Source organism: Amblyraja radiata, chromosome 5, assembly GCF_010909765.2.
Source record: "Amblyraja radiata isolate CabotCenter1 chromosome 5, sAmbRad1.1.pri, whole genome shotgun sequence".
In the NCBI taxonomy this organism is placed as follows: domain Eukaryota; kingdom Metazoa; phylum Chordata; class Chondrichthyes; order Rajiformes; family Rajidae; genus Amblyraja; species Amblyraja radiata.
In genome coordinates this window covers 1,996,856-2,009,660 of record NC_045960.1, presented here as the reverse complement: position 1 = coordinate 2,009,660, position 12,805 = coordinate 1,996,856, and the positions used below count along the sequence as shown (strand labels likewise).

The window sequence follows — 12,805 nt, the reverse complement described above, 5'->3', positions numbered from 1 at the left end:
AACTACCTTCTGTGGCAGAGAATTCCAGAGAATCACCACTCTCTATGTTTTCCTCATCTCGGTCCTAAAAGATTTCCCCCTTATCCTTAAACTGTGACCCCTTGTTCTGGACTTCCACAACATCGGGAACAATCTTCCTGCATCTAGCCTGTCCAACCCCTTAAGAATTTTGTAAGTTTCTATAAGAAACCCCCTCAATCTTCTAAATTCTAGCGAGTACAAGCCGAGTCTATCCAGTCTTTCTTCATATGAAAGTCCTGACATCCCAGGAATCAGTCTGGTGAAACTTCTCTGTACTCCCTCTATGGCAAGAATGTCTTTCCTCAGATTAGGAGACCAAAACAGTATGCAATACTCCAGGTGTGGTCTCACCAAGACCCTGTACAACTGCAGTAGAACCTCCCTGCTCTTATACTCAAATCCTTTTGCTATGAATGCTAACATAGACTTGGAGGACAGAACCAGTGCAAGTAAATAAGTGTTTGAATGTGGCAGAATCACATGATGGACAAATGATCACTATCACACTGCATGTTCCTGATGGTCTGCAGTGTATTCAGCATCAGTATGAAATTGGTGTTTAAATGGGAGTCACCTTGCTGGAATGTTTAAGAAATAACTGCAGATGCTGGTAAAATCGAAGGTAGACACAAAACGCTGGAGAAACTCAGAGGGTGAGCCAGCATCTATGGAGAGAAGGAATTGGCGACATTTCAGGTCGAGACCCTTCTTCAGACTGATGTTAGGGGAGGGGGCAGGACAAAGAAAGGCAGTAAGACTAGTGGGAAAACTGGGAAGGGTGGAGAGAGAAAGCAAGTGTTACCTGAAGTTAGAGAAGTCAATGTTCTTACCGCTGTGGTGTTAATTACCCAAGCAAAATATGAGGTGCTGTTCCTGCAATCTGCCCTGGGCCTCACTCTGACAATGGAGGAGGCCCAGGTCAGAAAGGTCAGATTGGGATTGGGAGGGGGAGTTGAAGTGCTGGGCCACCGGGAGAGCCTGCACTTGGTTTCACCGATGTAGAGAAGTTGAAACCTGGAACAGCGGATGCAGTAGATGAGGTTGGAGGAGCTGCCACCTTGCTGGAATGCTTGACTGTAATCTAACAGAGATAAGGATAATATTCTTAGAACAGGCCTGACTCATTAAATTGTTCATGTAGGAGCGGCACAAAAAAGGAACAGACAAAATTGCTCTTAAAATTCCAAGGAGTTAAGTGAAACGTGGAAGGATTCTTGCTAAGATTGAAAATAAAAGGCTCTGGAAGTAATCTTGGCCCCGTCTCACATTGAGATTAAGCACTGAGGCCCAATTGTCTTGTGGTGTGTTTTGTATCATGTTTTGTTCAGATTGATGTTATGTTTTATATGTTATTCACATGTTTAATTTTACAAAATCCCACTTTGAGAAACATTTCTTCCATCTGCACACTGGCAGTTACAACTATGACGTCACAATGGGATCCAAATCATTGCTGGCTCTCCCCGCGACAATGTTGCAATCACAGAACACTGAGTCCTGCCAGTAAGTTTATAAAGTTTAAAAACAGGGAGGCTGAAGAGGAGGGGGATGGAGTGCTGATGGATAAGGGGAAATAAGCCGTCCCTGCGCAGTTGGGGTGAGTTGTGGGATATTGCGTTGGGGGAACGGGTGAGTGGTTGAATATTGTGTTGAGGGAACGGGTTGCGTTGGGGGCCAGCCCAACGGGTCCCACTTGGTCTAGTAGCAAGCTAAAAGTTTCTATCAGCAGAGATAAGCAATGTTCATCATTGAAGGCTGAAATGGCTTCAGTGAGTATTGGTGAATAGCCTGAAACAAAATGTAACATTGTTTGCTATCAAAAAAGTATGTTGTGCGGTGTGTGTATAATAATTGCCCTTTTCTTCTGCAACATTGCTGACAGCTGTTAGAAAAAGATGACAGTGTTCACTCTGATCTGATCACAATTGAATCAATGGATCTATTTTGTACAGCTAATCCATTATTTGTCAGACATACCCTGCAGAACAAATCGTCAGTCTCTTCATAAAAGCAAAAGTGGGTATGTTGCTATAGAAACTCCCCAGCGGAAAGACCCTTGTAGGAAAGGAAACATTTCCTAATCTAATCAAATCCATTAAACAAATAAAATACAACAGTGGCCAAACGATATTGCCAAGTGCAGGAACTATCTTTGAAGTAGTGGGGAGGTGTCAGACTGCCCTAGGGCTACAGATATCCATGGAGGCGAGAATAATTTCTTATCATTTCTGCAGATGGTTGGCATTTTCTTTCATTATTGATAGCACAACATGAATTCTGAAGAATTAGGAAGAACACAGTAAGGTCAGGAAAAACTTGCTTTATTTGTTAAGTAAGGCACAAATAGAAACATAGAAAATAGGTGCAGGTGGAAGCCATTCGGCATTTCGGGCCAGCACCGCCATTCATTGTTATCATGGCTGATCGTCCCCTATCAATAACCCGTGCCTGCCTTCTCCCCATATCCCTTGACTCCACTAGCCCCTGGAGCTCTATCTAACTCTCTCTTAAATCCATCCAGTGACTTGGCCTCCACTGCCCTCTGTGGCAGGGAATTCCATAAATTCACAACTCTCTAGGTGAAAACGTTTTTTCTCACCTCAGTCTTAAATGACCTCCCCTTTATTCTAAGACTGTAGCCCCTGGTTCTGGACTCTCCCCACATTGGGAACATTTTTCCTGCATCTAACTTGTCCAGTCCTTTTATAATTTTATATGTTTCTATAAGATCCTCCCTCATCCTTCTAAACTCCAGTGAATACAAGCCTAGTCTTTTCAATCTTTCCCTTATATGACAGTCCCGCCATCCCAGGGATCAATCTTGTGAACCTACGCTGCACTGCCTCAATCACAAGGATGTCCTTCCTCAAATTAGGAGACCAAAACTGTACACAATACTCCAGATGTGGTCTCACCAGAGCCCTATACAACTGCAGAAGAACCTCTTTACTCCTATACTGAAATCCTCTTGTTATGAAGGCTAACATTCCATTAGTTTTCTTCACTGCCTGTTGTACCTGTAAGCCAACTTTCAGTGACCGGTGTACAAGGACACCCAGGTCTCGCTGCACCTCCCCCTTACCTAACCTAAACCCATTGAGATAATAATCTGCCCCCTTGTTTTTGCCGCCAAAGTGGATAACCTCACATTTATCTATATTATACTGCATCTGCCACGCATCTGCCCACTCACTCAACCTGTCAATGCATCAAGGCTTTCTTTAAAATAAAACAGTTTAAATGCATTGAAGTTTTTGGGCCAGTGGCAGCCAGCTGGTACTGTGATCAGTTGGCTGTGAGCAGCTTGGCTCCTTTTACATTTTCCCTTGGGTACAGTGTGAATGAGAAGATGCTGGTACTGTGGATTGTCTGCTCCTCGACAAGGCCAAGGAGAGCTTATATTAGGAACACTTCTCCATCCGTTTCCCACCACGGATGGCTGACCTGCTGAGTTCTACCGCCACTTTGGAGCGGAATGGACAGGCTATGTGTCGGGTCTGGACCCTTCTTTGGACTGATGGGAGTCGGGGGAGAAAGCTGAAAAAAAGATGGGGTCGGGACAGACTCCAGGACTTGATTAGTAAGGGATGGGGGGGGGGGGGTGTCTCCGTAATTTGGAGAATTCAATGTTCATCCCATTGGGTTGTAAGCTATAAGGTGCTGTGTCCCCAGTTTGCGTGTCACCTCACTCTGGTGGTGGAGGAGGCCCAGGACAGAATGATCAGTGTGGGAGTGGGAAGGGGAGATAAAATGGTTGGCAACCGGGAGATTCAGCAGGCCTTGGCGGACCAAGCACAAGTGTAGGATGAAATGCACGCCTAGTCTAGATACAAGGAACAGCAGATGGTGGTTTACAAAAAGTGACACAATTTCCTGAAGTTTGACAAAAATGCTGGAGAAAAACAGCGGGTGAGGCAGCATCTATGGAAGGAAGGAATAGGTGACGTTTTGGGTCGAGACCCTTCTTCAGACTGATGTGGGGGTGAGGGGGGCGGGAAGAAGAAAGGAAGAGGTGGAGACAGTACTCTGTGGGAAAGCTGGGGAGGGGAAGGAGGGAGAAAGCAAGGACTACCTGAAATTGGAGAAGTCAATGTTCATACTGCTGGGGTGTAAACTACCCAAGCAAAATATGAGATGCTGCCTCTCTAATTTGTGGTGGGACTCACTCTGGCCATAGAGGAGGCCCAGGACAGAAAGGTCGGATTCGGAATGGGAGGGGGAGTTGGAAGTGCTGAGCCACCGGGAGATCAGGTTGGTTAATGCGAACTGAGTGGAGGTGTTGAGCAAAGCGATCGCCAAGCCTGCGCTTGGTCTCACCGATGTAGAGCAGTTGACGCCTAGAACAGCGGATGCAATAGATGAGGTTGGAGGAGGTGCAGGTGAACCTCTGCCACACCTGGAAAGACTGGTTGGGTCCTTGGACGGAGTCAAGGGGGGAGGTAAAGCGACAAGTGTAACATTTCCTGCAGTTGGAGGGGAAAGTACCAGAGGAGGGGATGGGTTGGGTGGGAAGAGACAAATTGTCCAGGGAGTTACGGAGGGAGCGGTCTCTGCGGAAAGCCAAAAGGGGAGGAGATGGGAAGATGTGGCCAGTGGTGGGATCCCATTGGAGGTGGCAAAAATGACGGAGGACTATTTGTTGTATGTGACGGCTGGTAGGGTGGAAGGTGAGGACACGGGGGATGGGGAGTGAGAGCAGAGTCACGGGGTATAGAAGAGACCCGGGTGATTGCCTCATCTATAGTCGAAGAGGGGAACCCCCGTTCCCTAAAGAATGAGGAGATCTCCGATGCCATGGTTTGGAACACCTCATCCTGGGTGCAGATGCGGCGTAGCTGGAGGAATTGGGAGTAGAGTCCTTACAGGAAGCAGGGTGGGAAGAAGTGTAGTCTAGATAGCCATGGGAGTCAGTGGGTTTCGAGTAGATGTTGGTCAGTAGTCTGTTACCTGCGATGGAGATAGTGAGGTCTAGAAATGGTAGGGAGATGTTGGATATGGTCCAGGTGAATTTGAGTGCCGGATGGAAGTTAGTGATGAAATGGATGAAGTCAGTGAGTTCTGCATGGGTGCAGTAGGTAGCACCAATACAGTCGTCAATGTTGCAATGTAGCAATCTCCTGGAGTAACTTGCACCTCTGGAGAGCATGGACGGGCAACATTCTAGGTCAGGACCCTTCTTCAAACTGACGGGGAGAAAGTTGGAAAGGAGAGGTGGGCGTGATCGCCTTAGATTCCCTTCTCTCTACAGATGCGGCCTGACCCACTGAGTTTCTCCACCGCTTTAGAGGGAATGGACAGACAACATTTTGAATCATAGACATAGAAACATAGAAAATAGGTGCAGGAGTAGGCCATTCGGCCCTTCGAGCCTGCATCGCCATTCAATATGATCATGGCTGATCATCCAACTCAGTATCCTGTACCTGCCTTCTCTCCATACCCCCTGATCCCTTTAGCCACAAGGGCCACATCTAACTCCCTCTTAAATATAGCCAATGAACTGGCCTCAACTACCTTCTGTGGCAGGGAGTTCCAGAGATTCACCACCCTCCGTGTGAATTTTTTTTTTCTCATCTCGGTCCTAAAAGATTTCCCCCTTATCCTTAAACTGTGACCTCTTGTTCTGGACTTCCCCAACATCGGGAACATCTTCCTGCATCTAGCCTGTTGAACCCTTTAAGAATTTTGTACGTTTCTATAAGATCCCCCTTCAATCTTCTAAATTCTAGCGAGTACAAGCCGAGTCCATCCAGTCTTTCTTCATATTAAAGTCCTGACATCCCAGGAATCTGTCTGGTGAACCTTCTCTGTACTCCCTCTATGGCAAGAATGTCCTTCCTCAGATTAGGAGACCAAAACTGTACGCAATACTCCAGGTGCGGTCTCACCAAGATCCTGTACAACTGCAGTAGAACCTCCCTGCTCCTATACTCAAATCCTTTTGCTATGAATGCTAACATACCATTCGCTTTCTTCACTGCCTGCAGCACCTGCATGCCATTTTGAGTCAGGACCCTTCTTCAGACTGATTGGAGAGGGTGGGCGGAGGAAGCTGGAAAAGAGAGATGGGGGCTGGACAAAGCCTGGCAAGTGATAGGTGGACACAAATTGCTGGAGTAACTCAGTGGGACAGGCAGCATCTCTAGAGAGAAGGAATGGGTGATGTTTCAGGTTGAGACCCTTCTTCAGAAGTGATAGGTGGATATAGGAGAGGGAGACACAAGAAACTGCAAATGCTGGAATCTTGCATTGAACACAATTTAGTTAGATGCACAGAATCTCTTGCCCAGAGTGGGGGAATAGAGGACCAGAGGACATAGGTTCAAGGTGAAGGGGAAAAGATTTAATAGGAATCTGAGGGGTAACTTTTCCACACAGAGGATGGTGGGTGTATGGAACAAGCTGCTGGAGGAGGTAGTTGAGGCAGAGACTATCCCAACGTTTAAGAAACAGTTAGACAGGTACATGGATAGGACAAATTTAGAGGGATATGGACACAGGCAGGTGGGACTAGTGTAGCTGGGACATGTTAATTGGTGTGGGGAAGTTGGACAGAAGGGCCAGTTTCCACACTGCATCACTCTATGACTTACACAAAGTGCTGGAGTAACTCAGCGGGTCAGGCAGCATCTGTGGAGAACATGGTTTGGTGACATTTCCGGTCGGGACCCTTCTTCAGACTGACACGATGTTATATATATATAATATAGATGAGGTGGTGATCGGCAGCTTATTGGAGTAAGTGACAGAGGGCGAGAGAAAATAAAGGGATAATCGGGTGTGAGACGAGGAGAGAGGAATATATATGTGCAGCTTTAAGGGACATTGGTCAGGTAGCATTTGGAGTATTGCATACAGTTCTGGTCACTCCATTACAGGGCTGATGTGGAGGCTTTGGGGAAGGTGCAGAGATGGTTAAACAGTATGGTTTGTTGGTTGAGGTGCTGGTTTACAAAAAAAGGACACAAAATGCTGGAGTAACTCAGCGGACAGGCAGCATCTCTGAGAGAAGGAATGGGTGACGCTTCGTGTTGAGACTGAAGAAGGATCTCGACCCGAGACGTTACCCATTCCTTTCAGCATTTTGTGTCGACATAAACAGCGCCAATCACGTCACGGTGTGCCAGCAGGCTGGAGGGGTATTGGCCGGTGTGGACTCACCAGTGCTCCAGCAGGTGGTCAAGGCAGTGGGAGCAGCTGCTCGCCGACGTGGGCCCGCCGGTGCTGCCGCAACCCCCGCGAGCTGTCAAACGCCTCACTGCAGTACGGGCAGTCGTAGGGCTGGCCACTGGTGTGCATGCGCTGGTGGGATAGGTTGTGGGAGGCCACGGCACAGCGCTCACCACACACCGGGCTTGGGAAGGGACGGTCGCCAGTGTGCACCCGCTGGTGGGACAACAGCTTGGTGGAGTGGGTGAAGCCCTTGCCGCACTGGGCGCAGGTGAAGGGGCGCTCGCCGGTGTGGGTGCGCTGGTGCTCCAGCAGCCTGGATGAGCGGGTGAAACCCTTGCCACAGTCGCTGCAGGTGTAAGGCCGTTCGCCGGTGTGCAGACGCCTGTGCACCTTCAGGTCCGTGGACGTCTTGAAGCCTTTTCCGCAGTCGGAGCAGGTGAAGGGCCGCTCACTGCTGTGCACCCGCCGGTGATGCAGCAACCCCGATAACTGGGCAAAGCTCATGCCACAGGTGGAGCAGCCATAGGGCTTTTCGCCCGTGTGCACCCGCCAGTGGTCCTTCAGGTGATTTGTCGTCTTGAAGCTCTTGCCGCAGGTGGAGCAGCCAAAGGGCTTCTCGCTCGTGTGAACTCGCCGGTGGGCCTTCAGGTCATTTGTTGTCTTGAAACTCTTGCCGCAGTCGGAGCAGCCAAAGGGCTTCTCGCCGGAATGCACGCGGTTGTGCCGATGCAGGGCCTCGTAGCGGGTGAATTTCTTGCCACACTCCGAGCAGTCGAAGGGGCGTTCTCCCGTGTGCACCCGTCGGTGGGTCTCCAGCTGGCTTGGCTTCTGCCAGGCCTTGCCACACACGTCACACTCGTAATGCTTCACCTTGTTGTACCCCATTATGTGGTCCTCCACAGAAGCTCAGCCCCTCAAAGCTCAGCCCGCACACTGAGCAGATGGGCGGGGGGGGGGGCTCACTGACCCCGTCTCTCCGTCCACAGCAACAGCTCCTAAACCCTGCAGGAATGGAACACAGAGGGTCAACAAGCTGACAAACAGGACATTACTAGCGCATATTAGGTGCGTTCTTGGCGGAGGAAACCGTTATATAATTCTGGGCAGCACAGTGGCACAGCGGTACAGCTGCTGCCTCTCCGCCAGAGACCTGGGTTCAATCCTGACGACAGGTGCTGTCTGTGCGGAGTCTGTACGTTCTCCCCTTGACCTGCGTGGGTTTTTACTCTGGGTGCCCCGGTTGCCTCCAACCTGGGACTGCAGCTATTTACAATATACATCAATGATTTAGACAAATTCCGGATGTTGGGGGAGTCCAGAACTAGGGGCCACAGTTTAAGAATAAGGGGTAGACCATTTAGAACGGAGATGAGGAAAAAGATGTTCACCCAGAGAATTGTGAGCCTGTGGAATTCTCTGCCTCAGAGGGCGGTGGAGGCCGGTTCTCTTTATACTTTAAAGAGAGAGCTAGCTAGGGCTCTTGACAGCAGAGTCAGGGGATATGGTGAGGAGGCAGGAACGGGGTACTACATATTTCAGGATTTTTTAAAGTTTTAGAGATACAGCATGGAAACAGGCCCTTTGGCTCACCGGGTCCGCGCCGACCAGCGATCCCCGCACATTAACACTATCCTACACCCACTAGGGACAATTTTATTGTAACATTTACACCAAGCCAATTAACCTTCAAACCTGTACGTCTTTGGAGTGTGGGAGGAAACCGAAGATCTCTGAGTAAACCTACACAGATCACGGGGAAAACGTACAAACTCCGTGCCCGTAGTTAGGATGGAACCCGGGTCTCCGGCTCAGCATGCAACCTTGACCGTATGGATGATTAGCTATGATCACAGTGAATGGTGGTGCTGGCTCGTAGGGCCGAATGGCCTACTCCTGCACTTATTGTCTATTGTTTATTAACATTTCAAGGATGTTCAGGGTTGTAGATTAATCAGCCTCTGTTAAATTGTCCCTAATGTGCGTAAGATGTTGCTAGTGTACGGGGTGATCACTGGTCAGTGGGCCGTGGGCCGAAAGACCTGTTTCTGCCCTGCATCTCTAAACTAAACCAAAGGGCCCCAACCCAAAATGTCACCCATTCCTTCTCGCGGCAAATGCTGCCTGGCCCGCTGCGTTACTCCAGCACTTTGCGTGTCTAACTTCTCCACAAATGCTGCCGGACCCGCTGAGTTACTCAAGCAGTTTGTCATAGAGTTATAGTGTGGAAACGGGCCCTTAGTTCCAACTTGCCCATACTGACCAACATGTCCCATCTACACCAGTCCCACTCTTGGTCCAAATCCCTCCAAACCTGTCCTATCCACGTACCTGTCTAACTGTTTATTAAACGATGGGATAGTCCCAGCCTCAACTACCTCCTCGGGCAGCTTGTTCCATACACTCACCACCCTCTATGTGTAAAGGTTACCCCTCAGATTCTTATTAAATCTTTTCCCCTTCACCTTGAACCCATGTCCTCTTGTCCTCGATCCCCCTATTCTGGGCAAAGACTCAGTGTTTCTACCCGATCTATTCCCCTCATGGTTTTATACACCTCTATATCACCCCTCATTCCCCTGCGCTCCAAGGATTAGAGACCCAACCTACTCAACCTCTCCCTGTAGCTCATAACCTCTAGTCTTCTCTACAGATGCTGCCTGACCCGCTGACCCCACCCCCGTCGTGAGGCGGGCCCGGTTCCCCCGGGGGGGGAAGGGCGTCGCACCGACCTGGGGGCGCCGAGCATCCGGAAGCCCGTGTGGAGTTTGGCCAAGTGGTGACCGGATGCGGGTCGGTGGAGAGCCCCGCCTTCCAGGCGGCACCGATTGGCGGAGGGCGCTGTCTGTCCGAGGGGAGGGGCTACGACTCGACCTATAGAACGCGGTCACGTGCGGCGGGGACACGGCTCTGATTGGTCGGAAGTAGGATGGGCGGTACACCATCCTTTGTGACGTAGGGGTCGGAGAGGCAAGACCTGCTCCCATTGGCCGCTGGCGCTGTCCGTCAGTGGGGGGGAGTGAGAATGCGGGATCTGGTCGCCGGTCACGTGAGCGCCGAGAACCACAGGTGGGATCAGTCGCCGCCGCCGCTCGGCCCCGTGATCATTCCCGGCCCCCTCCTCCCTTCCCGAGGGCGACCCGAGGAGCCGGAGCCCGAGGCTTGCTGGCGGGGTGATGTCAGTGAATGAGGGACGGAGGTCTGGGCCAAGACGCTAGAGGAGCAAGATGGACCACTCCGATAAAATCCAATAGACTGACGTGAAGTACGCAACGGAACAACGTGCCGCCATTTTAGGAACCTCAACCTCGTTATGCCTCTTGTAGTTGAATCCAAAAATACTAGAGGGGTTTAATCCACGTCGGTCCATTGGACAATTAAAAAGGGAAATTGCGTATAAAATGAGCGACAATGCGCAATGAAAGGTCTCTGGACCATATGCATTCTATGACCTTTGGTTTAATCAGTGTTGTGGGGGAACGGTATATGTGTGTTTCTGTGTGAGAGGCAAAATAGAGATAATAGATTTCAAAGTTCCCTCATGGATCAGAAGCAACTTTGATTTAAAGCAACTCATGATGTACATGAGCCATTCTCATGATGTACATAAGCCATAAATGCAAATATATTTGTCTATATTTATATATTATAAACACGTATATATATGATACACACATGTATATAATGTGATATTGATGTATATAATTATATAACACACATACATATTTGTCTAGTTTCTTATATATATATATATATATATATATACACACACACATATATATTCATTATATATATATATATATGATGCGTATATATATATAAATATATATATGTGTGATATCTATATTACTAAAAGTCTGATCTTGACCACTTCCTGTTCTGTATATCTTCTGAATCTTCTGAATTTGTAGTCGGTAGGGCAGTACTCTGCATATCGCCAACTTGGTAAATTGTGTTTTTTTAAACGCTGCCACTTACGGCCGTGATTTTTGGCTATCTTACTCAGGCCAAGAGGATTTTTCCCATCGATGAAAAGTAAAAGAGTTATTAGTGTTTAAAAAATGTTGAGATTCTCTCTCCTGAAGGCCACGCCCCTTCCTGAGGGACGATAAAACCCGGAAGTGTTGAGTGCCTCAGTCAGTCTCTGCAAGATGGGGGAGTGAGAGGGTCACGTCTCTCTGTCTGACCTGTGAATAACACTGAACACATGTCTACTAGGCTGTGAGTGTGGTTTTACTGACCTTGAGGGCACATACAACAAATAGTCCTCCGTCAGTTTCGCCACCTCCATTGTGACCTCATCACTCGCCACATCTTCCCATATCCCCCCCTGTCTGCCTTCTGCAAAGACCGTTCCCTCCGTAACTCCCCTGTCAATTCTTCCCTTCCCTCCCGCTCCACCCCTTCCCCGGGCACTTTCCCTTGCAACCGCATGAGATGCTACACTTGTCGCTTTACCTCCCCCGTCGACTCCATTCAAGGACCCAAGCAGTCATTCCAGGTGCGACAGACGTTCACCTGCACCTCCTCCAACCTCATCTATTGCATCCGCTGCACTAGATGTCTGCTGATCTATATCGGTGAGACGAAGCGTAGGCTTGGCGATCGTTTCGCCGAACACCTCAGCTCGGTCCGCATTAACCAACCTGTTCTCCCGGTGGTTCAGCACTTCAACTCGCCCTCCCATTCCGTATCCGACCTCTCTGTCCTGGGCCTCCTCCACACCAGAGTGAGCAACACCGGAAATTGGAGGAACAGCACCTCATATTCTGCTTAGGGAGTCTGCATCCTGGTGGCATGAACATTGAATTCTCACAATTCTGTTAACCCTTGCTGTCTCCTCCCCTTCCTACCTCTCCCTCAGCCCTCGGGCTCCTCCTCCTTTTTCCTTTCTTCTCTCCACCTCCCCCCATCAGTCTGAAGAAGGGTTTTGGCCCGAAACGTTGCCTATCTCCTTCGCTCCATAGATGCTGCTGCACCCGCTGAGTTTCTCCAGCATTTTTGTGTACCTTCGATTTTCCAGCATCTGCAGTTCCTTCTTAAATTCTTTAACACACACATATGTATTTCTCTAATTTCTTTCTTGTGATCTCTAATTTTGTTGAACCTTTTTTCTTTCTTTCATTCAACCTCTCTCTGTCTCTGATGAAATGTAGTGTATACATACCTACATTGAAGCAGAAGTGTGAGCTTGAGACATGAATATTGTACATTGCTACCATAGTGTAGTTTTAATTTAACATATATTTGAGGAAAATCTAACATATATTTGAGGGAATTGAGTTACCGTATTTCCCTGCAATGAAGATGCACCACCAATTGAATTTTGAAAAAAAGGCTGGCGGGACAGGATCGAGGGTTTGGTTTAGCCCAGGGGTCCGCAGCCTATTTGCATAGGGGCCAGGACCCTCTGGGAGTAGCTGCAGTAGGAGGACCAGAAGGCTCCTCTAGTATCTTTGGATCTGGGGGCCCTCTGGTCCTCGACTGCAGTGCCCACCTGGCGGCGGGAGGCCGCGGTACACTGCCTTTGTTTCTCTGTATGCAGTGACCCCTGTCTATTGAAGGGCTCGGTGCAGCACCCTCTGGTCCTCCGAGTGCAACACTTTCCTGGCGG

At 49.1% G+C, this 12,805-nt stretch overlaps 1 protein-coding gene across 1 annotated transcript in view; it reads left to right on the top strand.

Annotated features, from left to right (window-relative positions):
- Nucleotides 1-12,805, top strand: part of LOC116972886 (oocyte zinc finger protein XlCOF6-like) — a 411,853-nt gene that overhangs the window by 44,766 nt on the left and 354,282 nt on the right. The window lies entirely within an intron of this gene.